This window comes from Carlito syrichta, unplaced genomic scaffold (genome assembly GCF_000164805.1).
Source record: "Carlito syrichta isolate Samal-C Ts95f unplaced genomic scaffold, Tarsius_syrichta-2.0.1 Scaffold315356, whole genome shotgun sequence".
NCBI classification, from domain to species: Eukaryota; Metazoa; Chordata; class Mammalia; order Primates; family Tarsiidae; genus Carlito; species Carlito syrichta.
Genome location: NW_007259452.1, coordinates 266,680 through 278,773, shown reverse-complemented (window position 1 = coordinate 278,773; position 12,094 = coordinate 266,680).

Below are 12,094 nucleotides of genomic sequence, written 5' to 3'. Positions count from 1 at the left end.
GCCAGGTGTGGTAGTATGCACCTGTAGTTCCAGCTACTTGGAAGGCTGAGGCGGAAGGATCGTGGAGCCCAGCAGGTTGAGGCTGCGGTGGCCGGGAGCGTGCCACTGCACTCCAGTCTGGGCGACAGTGAGACTCTAACTCAAAAATAAAAAATAAAGATACATTCATCAGTATAGTTAGAGACTCTGCCAGGGGCAGCAAGATTAAATCAAAAGATCCAAGGCTAGAATTAAAACTGACACAGACTGTTGACTAGCAATTCAAAAACCACTCATGGTGGCGGCGGCGGGGGCGGGGAGGAAGGTAGGTGGGATTATCTGGGAACGGGGACCCCTTATCAGCAAGGGTGCCTGAACGAAGCATATCTGTATTCCTAACCTTAAACTGTACCCCACAATATCAAAATAAAAAATATTGATTAATTAAAAAACAACAAAAACCACTCAGTTCACTTCTCCCTTATCTGCTTCTCACCAGAGAAAATGGAAAAGCAAAACATTTGCATTATTAGTCTTTGCAGGGAGCGTCATTGGCTATATGACCTAGTTCTAGGCAATGAGATATAGGAGGAAGTCTACTATAGGTCTTCTAAAAAATATTTTCTTAACCTTGATGTTTTAAAAGAGACACACATGGAATAATGCTCTGGCATGCGTCATCCGTGCCTCCCTCAGAGCGAAAAGCTGCCATGGCCACCTTATGAAAGAAAGGCTAGAAGAATTGAGGGATGCAGGTCAAGTCCTAATGATGTTAAACTTCTGTAACAAGACCAGAGACCACTTACCTGCGAACTTGTTACGTGAGAAAACTAAGACACCTTTTAAGAAACGAAGATAAATTGTACTCACTTCTGAAGTTGTAAGGACTGAATGAGAATAACATTTTGTTAGTCCTCGGTAAGTCTTGGGAGTTATTATTGCCAGGATATTGTAAGAATCAACTGAGATAATAGCTATAAAAGTGTGTGTGTGTGTGTTAGTGTGTGTTAGGAGTCTTACTCTGTCATCCAGGCTGGAGTCCCGTGGCAGGCTCAGCCACCACAGCCTCGGCCCACTGGGCTCAGGTGATCCTTCTGCCTTAGCCTGCCAAGTAGGAGGAGCAATAAGCACACACCACCACACCTGGCTAATTTTTTAATTTATTGTAGAGACGAGGTCTTTCTAAGTTGCCCAAGCTGGTCTCGAACCTCTACTTGGGTTCCACTCGCCTCCACATCACCATAGGATGGCTCTCCCAGCTGCCTCCCCATTTCTCTCACACCATGTTCAATACCATTTGGGAGTCTATGCTTGGAGGACCCTGACTAACATAAGAAGCATCATTTAAAAATAAGAAGGGAGCTGGGCTCAGTGGCTCAGCCTGTAATCCTACACCTTTAGGAGGCTGAGGTAAGTGGATTGCCTGAGCCCGCGGGTTCGAGACCTGCCTGGGCAGTGAGACCTCATCTCTACAATAAATCAAAAAATTGGCCGGGTGTGGTAGCGCGTGCCTGTAGTTCCAGCTACTTGGAAGGCTGAGGCAGAAGGATTGCCAGAGCCCAGCAGGTCGAGGCTGCGGTGGCTGGGAGTGGCCACTGCACTCCAGTCTGGGCGACAGAGTGAGACTCCAACTCAAAAAAAATAAAAATGAGATGGGGGGAAAGGATTCTAGGAAGATGGATAGTAGGAAGCACCAGGAATTCACACTCTCAACTCGTACAGAAATATACTGGTAGAATCTGTCTGATGTAACTGGGAACTCTGAAGTTGAAGGCCTGAAACTTCCAGGGAAGGCTTGAAAGTAAGGAGAAGGTAAGCAGCCATTGTTGTACCTCCCCCATTGTTGCAAGCCCTTCTACAGCTGAAGTGATCTTTAGGGGATTGAAAAGGCAGACGCATTCTCCCCCACCCTTCATTTTTCTCTTTTCCCTTTTTGGGAGCCAGACGTTAAAGACCAGAACTTCAGAAAGCATATACAGGGGAATTAGAAAGTCACTGCATGTGCTCAGGGAAAGCTGCAAGACCCAAAAAGATCTGAAAAGACCTTAAGTTAAACTTCAAGCCGATCCTCATCACAGAGACAGTCAAGAATAATAAAAACAGGCAGGGCTTGGTGGCTCAGCCTGTAATCCCAACACTTTAGGAGACTGAGGCAAGTGGATTGCCTTAGCCTGCAGGTTCAAGACCGGCCCAGGTAACTTGGCGAGGCCTCATCTCTACAATAAATAAAAAATTAACCGGGCATGGTAGCGCATGCCTGTAGTTCCAGCTACTAGGAAGGCTGAGATAGAAGGACTGCCAAAGCCCAGCAGGTCAAGGCTGTGGTGGCCATGAGCATGCCACTGCATTCCAGAGTGAGACTCTGACTCAAAAAACAAAAATAAACTACAAAAACAAAACAAACCCAGCAAACCCAAAGGAAGAGGGAGAATCTAATTGCCAGAGATAGAACATTACTTAGATTCAAATGTCCAGTTTTCAACAACAAAATTATAAGGCATACAAAAACCAGGAAAGTTTGATCCATTCAAAGGAAAAAAACCAACAGAAACTTCCTGAGAAAGACTAGAAAGCAGATCTACTAGACAAAAACTTTAAAATAACCGTCTTAAAGATGCTCAGAGATCACCTAAGCCCAGCAGGTTGAGGCTGCGGTGGGCATGAGTGTGCCAATGCACTCCAGCCTGGGCGACAAAGAATGAGACTCAAACGCAAAAAAAAAAAATAAAAAAGATATTCAAAGAAAAATGTGGAGAAAATCAGGAAAACAATGTATGAACAAATGGAAATATCAAATAAGGGAATAGAAAACAAAAAAACAAAAAATTCTGGAGCTGAAAAGTATAACAAATTGAAAATTCACCAGAGGAATTCAAAGACAGATTTGAGTAGACAGAAGAAAAAAGCAGAAACTTTGAAGAGAGGAAATTGAAATTATCAAGTCTGAGAAACAGGAAGATAAAAAATGAAGAGAAGTGAACAGAGGGGACCTGTGGGACACCATCAAGAAGACCATCGTGCACATTGTGAGAATTCTAAAAGGAAAAGAAAAGGGCAGAGAGAATATATGAAGAAATAGCCAAAAATTACCCAAATATGAAAGACATGAATGTAAACATTCAAGATGCTCAATAAGCTTAAAGTAGTATGAACTCAAAGGAACCTACAGCAAGATGCATTATAATCAAACTTGTCACAATAAGAATCCTTAATAGGACTAATGGCAGATTTCTTTTTTTTTTTAAGTTGGTATCTCACTCCATCACCCAGACTGGAGTGCAGTGGCATACTCACAGTCACCCCAGCATTGAACTGCTGGGCTCAGGCAATCCTGCCTTAGCCTTTCAAGTAGCTGGAACTACAGGCGCTCCACCACACCCCATTGATTTTTTGAAATTTATTGTAGAAATGAGGTCTCACCAAGTTGCCCAGGCTGGTCTGGCAATTTTCTTGCCTCAGCCTCCCAAAGTTCTGGGATTACAGATGTGAGCCACCATGTCCAGCTTGAACTGAGTGTGTGTGTGTGTGTGTGTGTGTGTGTGTGTGTGTGTTTAGGCAGAGTCTCACTCTGTCACTCAAGCTGGAGTGCAGTGGAACGCTCACCACCACCCCAGCACCAACCTGCTGGGCTCTGGTGATCCTTTCACTTCAGGCTTCCAAGTGGCCAGAACTACGGGCGCACACTACCACACCTTGCTAATTTTTTGATTTATTGTAGGATTGAGGTCTTACCAGGTTGCCCAGGCTGATCTCGAACCCTTGGGCTCAGGCAACCCTCTTGCCTCAGCCTCCCAAAGTGCTGGGGTTACAGTCCTTTTTTTTTTTTTTTTTTGAGTTGGAGTCTCACTCTGTGACCCAGACTGGAGTACAGTAGCCACTCCCGACCACCACAGCCTCCACCTGCTGGGCTCTGGTGATTCTTCCGCCTCAGCCGTCCAAGTAGCTGGAACTATAGGCGTGCACTACCATGCCCGGCTCATTTTGATTTATTGTAGAGATGAGGTCTTGCCAAGTTGCCCAGGTGGGTCACGAAGGGTTACAGTCTTAATACCACCACGCCCTACCAGCTGCAGATTTCTTATCAGAATGTTTGGAGGCCAGAAGGCAGTGAGCTGATATAATTAAAATGCTAAAAGGGAGGACAAAAAAGCCCTGTCAATAAAAAAATCTTATATCTGACAAAACTATCCTTCAAAAGTGAGTGAGGACTGGGAACAGTGGCTCATGCCTGTAATCCCAGCACTTTGGGAGACTAAGGCTAGAAGATTGCTTGAGCCCAGGAGTTTGCAACCAACCTAGGCAACATAGTGAGACCTCATCTCTTTTAAAAAAAAATAATTAGCAAGACATGCTAGTGCATTCTTGTAGTCCCAGTTACTTGGGAGGCTAAGGCAGAAGGATTACCTGAGCCTAGGAGGTCAATGCTTCAGTGAGCCGTGATCATACCACTGCACTCTGGGTGACAGAGTGAGACACCAACTCAAAAAAAGAGAGAAATCAAGTTATTTCTAAATAAACAAAAACTGAGGGAAATTATATCTATAGACGTGACCTGCAAGAAATGCTAAAGGGAGTCTTGTAGCTTGAAATTAAAGTTACTCTAGACAGTTACTCAAAATTGAATGAAGAAATAAAATTGCAGTAAAGATAAACACATGGGCAATTATACAAGCTAGTATTATTGTACTTTGGTTTTTAACTCCACTAAGAGACTATAGCTTTAAAAAAAACAATTGCTAGTTCATGTTTTTGGACACAATATATAAAGACAAAATTTTGTGAGACTGTCAGCTGAAAGGTATAGAAGCAGAGCGGTAAGAGCACGGTTTTGTATATCATTAAAGTTAAAATGGGCTGGGCATGGTGGCTCATGCCTGTAATCCCAACACTTTGGGAGGCAGAGGTGAAAGGATTGCTTGAGCCCACAGATTCAAGACCAGCCTGGGCACATGGTGAGACTTCATCTCTCCAATAAATCAAAAAAATTATCTGGGTATGGTGGCACATGCCTGTAGTTCCAGCTACTTGAAAACTGAGGGGGAAGGATAGCCTGAGCCCAGTAGGTCGAGGCTGTGGTGACCGTGAACGTGCCACTGCACTCCAGCCTGCGTGAGACTCCGAAGCAAAAAATAAGAAACAAGTCAAGATGGTATAAATTCAGGTTAGTGTTAAATGTAATCCTCATGATAACCACAAATAAAATAGCTATAGAATATACACTAAAGAAAAGGAAAAGGATTTAAAACATTTTACTACAAATAGCTAAAAACAAAATATAATAATTCAGAGACTGAGAAGCAAAATAGCTATGAGTTATATAGTAAAACAAATAGCAAAATGGCACAAACCTCCCTCCTTATCAGTAATTACTTGAAATGTAAGGGGATTAGTCTTTCCAATCAAAAGACAATTGCAGAATGGATTAAAAACAACAATAACAAAAAATGATCCGATTACATGCTGTCTACAAGAGGCTCATCTTAAATTCAAAAACAAAAATAGGTTAAAAGTGAAAGAATGGTTGGGTGCAGTGATGCAAGCCTGTAATCCCAACAACTCAGGAGGCTGAGACTGGAGGACTGCTTGAGCTGAGGAGTTCAAATCCAGGCTGCGTAACAGAGACCCTGTCTCTAAAAAGATAAAAATATAGCCGGGCTCGGTGGCTCAGCCTGTAATCTCGTGCCTTTGGGAGGCTGAAGTGAGTGGATTGCCTGAGCCCGCGGGTTCGAGACCCGCCTGGGCAGCAAGACCTCATCTCTACAATAAATTAAAAAATCAGCCGGGTGTGGTAGCGCATGCCTGTAATTCCAGCTACTCGGAAGGCTGAGGCGGAAAAGATCGCCGGAGCCCAGCAGGTCGAGGCTGCGGTGGCTGGGAGCGGCCACTGCACTCCAGTCTGGGCGACAGAGTGAGACTCCAACTCAAAAAAAAAAAAAAAAAAAGATAAAAATATAATGAAAAGACGAACAAATCTATTATGTGCAAATAGTTACCAAAAGAACGCAGGAGTGGATATTATATATTAATAAAAGACAAGATTGGCTGGGCATGGTGGCTCACACCTGTAATCCCAGCACTTTGAGAGGCCGAGGCAGAATTGTTTGAGACCAACCTGGGCAACAAAGCAAAACTTCATCTCTACAAAAAATAATAACAAGCCAGACTTGTTGGTGTGTGCCTGTAGTTCCAGCTATGCAGGAGGCTGAGGCAGAAGGATACCTTGAACCTAAAAAGTTGAGATTTTGCTGAACCATGATCACATCACTGCATTCTAGCCTAGGCAAAGAGTGAAAAGAAAAACAATTTTAAAATGTGCAAAGGAGCTGGGCTCGGTGGCTCAGCCTGTAATCCCGTACCTTTAGGAGGCTGAGGTGAGTAGATTGCCTGAGCCCGTGGGTTCGAGACCCGCCTGGGCAGGCGAGACCTCATCTCTACAATAAATCAAAAAATAAGCCGGGTGTGGTAGCGCGTACCTGTAATTCCAGCTACTTGGAAGGCTGAGGCGGAAGGATCGCCGGAGCCCAGCAGGTCGAGGCTGCGGTGGCCAGGAGCGGCCACTGCACTCCAGTCTGGGCGACAGAGTGAGCCTCCAACTCAAAAAAATGTGCAAAGGATTTGAATATACATTTCTTCAAAGAAGATATGCAAATGACCAATGAACACATGATCATATGCTCAATATCACTAACCACTAGGGAAATGCTATCACAACTATGATAAGCTACCACTCAACACCTATTAGGATGACTACTATTTAAAAAAGAAGAGAGAGAAAATAACGTGTTGACAAGAATGTAGAAAAACTAGAACCCCTGAGTATTGTTGTGAATGTAAAATGGTATACCTGCTACGAAAAACAGTTTAGTAACTCCTAAACAAATTAGAAATAAATTACCATATGATCCAGCAATTCCATTCTGGATACATACCCCAAAGAATTCAAGGCGGAGCCTTGAAAAAATACTTGTATACATGTTCATCGCAGGATTATTCATAGTCACTAAAATATAGAGACAACCCAAGTGTCCATCCGAAGATGAATGGCGACCCAGCACAGCAGTTTATACCTGTAATCTCAGCACTTTGGGAGGCTGAGGTAGGCGGATTGCTTGAGCCCAGGAGTTCAAGACCAGCCTGGGCAACATGGTAAAAGCTTGCCTCTACAAAAAAAAGAAAAAAGCCAGGTGTGGTGGCACATGCCTGTAATCCCAGCTACTTCGGATGCAAAGGTGGCAGGATTGCCTGAGCCCAGGAGGTCAAGGTTGCTGTGAGCTGTGATTCTCATGATCTTATTACTACACTTCAACCCAGGTGACAGAGTGAGAACCTGACTCAAAAAAGAAAGAAAGAAAGAAAGAAAGTAAAGATGAATGGATAAATAAAACATATATACATGAATGAAGGAAATTCTGACTTGCTACAACATGAATGAACCTTGTGGACTTTGGACTAAGGGAAATAAAGCAATTACAAAAAGACAAATACTGTTTGGTTTTATTTATGTAAGGTATTTAAAGTAGTCAGAATTATAGAGACCAAGTAGAATGGTGGTTGCCAAGGGTTGGAGGGAGGGAGAAATAGGGATTTTTTATTTACCAGGAATGAGGTTTCAGTTTTGCAAGATAAAAAGAGTTGTGGAGATACATGAAAAGAGTTCTGGTAATGATTGTACAACAATACCAATGCACTTAGTATCTCTGAACTATGAGCCAGGCTCGGTGGCTCATCCTGTAATCCCGCGCCTTTGGGAGGCTGAGGTGAGCGGATTGCCTGAGCCCGTGGGTTCGAGACCCGCCTGGGCAGGCGAGACCTCATCTCTACAATAAATCAAAAAATCAGCCGGGCGTGGTAGCGCGCGCCTGTAATTCCAGCTACTCGGAAGGCTGAGGCGGAAGGATCGCTGGAGCCCAGCAGGTCGAGGCTGCGGTGACCGGGAGCGGCCACTGCACTCCAGTCTGGGCGACAGAGTGAGCCTCCAACTCAAAAATAAAATAAAATAAAGAAGCCGGGTTCGGTGGCTCAGCCTGTAATCCCGTGCTTTGGGAGGCTGAGGTGAGTGAATTGCCTGAGCCTGTGGTTTCGAGACCCACCTAGGCCACTTGGAGAGACCTCATCTCTAAAGTAAATTAAAAAATCAGCCGGGCATGGTAGCGCGTGCCTGTAATTCCGGCTACTCAGAAGGCTGAGGTGGAAGGATTGCCGGAGCCCAGCAGGTCGAGGCTGCAGTGGGCAGGAGCGGCCACTGCACTCTAGTCTGGGTGACAGAGTGAGACTCCAACTCAAAAAAAAAAAAAAAAAAGAAAAAGTATTTAGAGTTATAGGCCCACCAAGTCTGGTAACCTTTGTAAACTACCTCATGCTTTGAGTTAAGGACCTTGAATGAATGTACCATACATTTAAACCACTACTCACATGGATTGTAACCTGACTTATACTTATCTGGGGATCTAGGAATCTTAGGTCCTGACTTAAATAAAAGTGATTCTGGATTGCTAGAGCCCTGAGGCACCTAGCTAAAGCAAATAAAATATTATTAAAGGAAAATAATATAATCCTAAGCTTTAAGTTATTCTACACATATTTTTTCAAATGCCAAATCTTGCACATATTCAAAGACAACTAGGGCTACAAGGAGACAAGACACCATGAATGAGGACCGGCAGGGTCCGGGAAGAAAAAAAAAAACCCACAGAAACCCCAGGTACCAAAAGCATTAGACACAAAATTGAAAGACACTGTGTTTGCCGTGTTCATTGAAATAAAACTTGAACATTTTAGAAAATGTGTGGGCCGAATTGTGTCCACGCTCCAATTTCCATCCATATTTAGAAGTCTTAACCCCCAGGAACTCAGAATGTTTCAGTATTGGAGACAAATGAACCAGACAGACATTCAAGAACAGAAAAATACAACACCAAAAGGAAATCATTGGACAGATTTAAAAACTTTAAACACAGCTAAAGAAAAAATTAGTTAACTGAGAGGAAACTACCTCTCAGTTAACTAATTTTAAATTCAGCCAGGAAAGAAAAAATAAGATTACTATAAAAGAAGTAATATTTATGCTGATATTTGATTTCTTGCAACAGAAACAATGGATACCTGAAAAATATCTTCAGTGATGTGAAAGAAAATAATCACCAGCCTGTAATTCTATATAGTCGGATATAAAGGTTAAAAAAAAGGCATTTTGAGACAAATGAAAATGGATAGAGTTCACAAGCAGCAGACTTGTACTAAAGAGCAGAAGAAAATAATTCTTTTTTTGAGTTGGAGTCTCACTCTGTCGCCCAGGCTGGAGTGCAGTGGCACGCTCACGGCCACCCCACTGTCGACCTGCTGGGCTCCGACAATCCTTCCACCTCAACTTTACAAGTAGCTGGAACAGGCACACGCTACCACACCTGGCTAATTTTTATTTTATTGTAGAGACAGCTCTCGCCAAGTTGCCCAGTCTGGTCTCCAACCTGCGGCAATCCACTCACTTTGCCCTCTCAAAGTACTAGGATTACAGGCTGAGTCACCACCGAGCCCGGCCAAGAAAATGATTCTTTTTTTTTTTTTTTTTTTTTTTTGAGTTGGAGTCTCACTCTGTCGCCCAGACTGGAGTGCAGTGGCCACTCCCGGCCACCGCAGCCTCGCCTGCTGGGCTCCGGCGATCTTTCTGCCTCAGCCTTCCGAGTAGCTGGAACTACAGGCGTGCGCTACCACGCCTGGCTAATTTTTTAATTTATAGTAGAGATGAGGTCTCACCAAGTTGCCCAGGCGGGTCTTGAACCCGTGGGCTCAGGCAATCCACTCGCCTTAGCCTCCCAAAGGCACGGGATTACAAGGTGAGCCACCGAGCCCAGCTAGAAAATGATTCTATATGGTATAGTAGAGTAACAAAGGGAATAAAAAAGGAAATAAGTAAATATTTGGGTAAATATAAATGAACATGAACTTTATAACAATTATAATTTACAAATGATTACAAAACCATATCAGTCAGATGGGAAAAGTGGAGTTAATGCATTTTAAGACCCAGGATATGGATAAAGATATAAATTAAAGTAGACTCTGACCAGGTGCAGTGGCTCATGCCTGCAATCTCAGCACTTCAGGAGGCCGAGGTGAGAAGCTTGCCTGAGCCGAGGGATTTTCAGACCAGTCTGGGCAACTTGGCAAGACCTCGTCTCTACAATACATCAAGAAAAATTAACCGCATGTGGTGGCGCGTGCCTATAGTTTCAGCTACTTCGAAGGCTGAGGTGGAAGAATTGTCTGAGCCCAGCAGGTCGAGACTGCAATGGCTGTGAGTAGGCCACTGCACTCCAGCCTGGGTGACAGAGAGAGACTCTAACGCAAAAAGAAAAAAAAACATTAAACTCTGCAGGGGTTCCACCTCTGGTTAGTCTGTAGAAACTTGCAAGAGAACATTGTTCTCACTTAGGATAATCTACAAAATTATGTTTTAGGATCCTATCAAGGAATCAAGATTACAAAACAACCAAGTGAAGTGAATCCCAAAGGATGACAAACTCCTTTAAAAAAAGATAGCCGGGCTCGGTGGCCCAGCCTGTAATCCCACACCTTTGGGAGGCTGAGGTGAGTGGATTGCCTGAGCCCGCGGGTTCGAGACCCGCCTGGGCAGGCAAGACCTCATCTCTACAATAAATCAAAAAATTAGCCGGGCTTGGTAGCGCGCACCTGTAGTTCCAGCTACTTGGAAGGCTGAGGCGGAAGGATCGCCGGAGCCCGGCAGGTCGAGGCTGCGGTGGCTGGGAGCAGCCATTGCACTCCAGTCTGGGCGACAGAGTGAGACTCCAACTCAAAAAAAAAAAAAAGATGAGACACCGTTTGTTTCATTTTTGGCAGAGCATAAGAGGAAATGGCAGTAGCAATGATGTAAGAAGAAAACAACTTAAATTTTAATTAATATTTGAAGACCGTGGGATAGCATAACTGTTCAGAATTCTTGGTAGACTCTGTCACAAGGGGAGTCTATGTTCATGGTCCAGCTCTATTCTGTGGACTCCCAATGGAGACTTGTAAAAAGGATTGGGAGCAGAGCAGGAGAAATGAGAGCCCCATCAGTGGAGCAAAGAGAAAATCCCGTCTACTTGCTGGATGCTTTTTTTTTTGCGTTGGAGTCTCACTCTGTCGTCCACGCTGGAGTGCAGTGGCACGCTCACAGCCACTGCAGCCTCGACCTGCTGAGCTCAGGCAATCCTTCCACCTCAGCCTTCCAAATAACTGGAACTACAGGCACATGCTACCCCCCGGCTTATTCTTTTGACTTATTGTAGAGACAGATCTCACCAAGTTGCCCAGGCTGGTCTCAAACCCATGAGCTCAGGCAATCCTCTGGCCGTGAATGCTTTTAAAATAGAAAGCAAAAACTATTTATAACTGGGGGAGAGGAAGGAAACTCTCTTTTCCTCCCAGGCCCAAACAAAGGTTACATACCTAAGGGGAGGGATAGAAGCCAAAGCTATCTACTAACAGAGGAAGGTGAAAATCCATTCATGTCTATCATGATCCTGCACTGATATAAAACTGAAATCTCTGCCTGGTGGTGGGACAGGAAACGTGCTCCCACCCAAGATCCATGGCCACTACAAAGTGGAGTTCAGATGCTATTCAGAAAGGAGCAAGAATTCTGAGAAAGAACTAAAAAAAACTCCCTGCCACAAACATGAGCCTTGGATTATAAAACAACAGCAAACTACTGCTGGAGAAGGAGCAAGAGAAAGATTCCCCTATGTGGTGCAGATATGCAGGAACAATTGAATGCTGAGGCTCAGGAACACTAAGAAAAACTCTCTAGGGATGGGCGTGGTGGCCTCTCTGGAGTCCAGGTCTCAAACTAAGCACAAGGTTGCAGCAACCAGCCACTGAGTAATTTGATGGCTGTATGCAATTATGGTAATTATAACAACAAAATGCAAACCCATCTCAACTACTGACTAGAGTAACTTAACCCCTAACTAATGACCTGACCAAAGAAGACAGAAGAATAGAATACCATTTCCAGATGTAAATAGTACTTACCACATTCTCTGCTGTTCTTTTTTTTTTTTTTTTTTGAGTTGGAGTCTCACTCTGTCACCCTGGCTAGAGTGCAGTGGCATGC